Here is a 253-nt window from a genome sequence, read left to right as displayed (position 1 = left end):
TCCCGCCTCCGTGGGTGAAGGTAAGAGAGGCAGGTAGGGACGCGTGGTGGTTCCCGCACAGGGTGAACAATGAGATTCCTTTAGAAGGCGTTGGCATCACTTCTTGCTGTTGGGGTGGCGGAAAAAGTCGCTCTGGGAGGGGGAGGAGCGGCTGGTAAACCCGAGATGTGGCTGCAAGCGGAAGGGAAACGGGGCACCGAGCCTTGAGCAAGTTGGGTAGGAATGGGTCAGGGCCATCGTGTCCCGCGCCGGT

Source organism: Myotis brandtii, unplaced genomic scaffold (assembly GCF_000412655.1).
Source record: "Myotis brandtii unplaced genomic scaffold, ASM41265v1 scaffold48, whole genome shotgun sequence".
Lineage (NCBI taxonomy): Eukaryota > Metazoa > Chordata > Mammalia > Chiroptera > Vespertilionidae > Myotis > Myotis brandtii.
This window is presented reverse-complemented; position numbering follows the sequence as displayed.